Consider the following 634-nt stretch of genomic DNA (forward strand, 5'->3'; position numbering starts at 1 on the left):
GGATTGGTCCGTCAGGTTAGTCATCGTGATCAGCGATTGGCTGACCAGATCACCGGTGAGCTCTGCAACGCTGACATGCGGTTCGATTACCTCGGTGAGAGGCTGAAATGCTTCACGTCAACACACGTCAGAAATTCAAACATATACTTGTTAAAGACAGAAATTATTATTATTATTATTATTATTATCATTATTATTATTATTATCATTAGTAGTAGTAGTAGTAGTAGTAGTAGTAGTAGTAGTAGTAGTAGTAGTAGTAGGGAGAGATATCAAAGTATTGTCAGTAAATCTACACGTAAAATGGTCCCTTTTAATGCCAGGGATGCACAATAATTGATTGTTGTTGTATTTTTTGCTGTATCCAGATATTTTATAATTGATTTGACTGATAGCTGATAATTACCAATGTTGATATCATGTTAAAATAAAAAAAATTATGTATTTTTATCGTTATTATTATTAAAATGAAGAAGAATTAAACAGTAGAGCAGTCTAGAGGACAAAGCAGCAGGTCGGTGTCAGAATCTTATCGCTACCACACCGTTTCCTCATCTTCTAACCCAACAGAAAGAGAGCTCAGTAACATCAGCCCATTGTCGTCTTCCGCTTATTCCTCACTAGTAAGGGTCGC

The sequence above is a fragment of the Aulostomus chinensis genome, chromosome 8 (assembly GCF_037954235.1).
Source record: "Aulostomus chinensis isolate RoL2024-O1b breed Wild chromosome 8, RoL_Achi_v1.0, whole genome shotgun sequence".
NCBI classification, from domain to species: domain Eukaryota; kingdom Metazoa; phylum Chordata; class Actinopteri; order Syngnathiformes; family Aulostomidae; genus Aulostomus; species Aulostomus chinensis.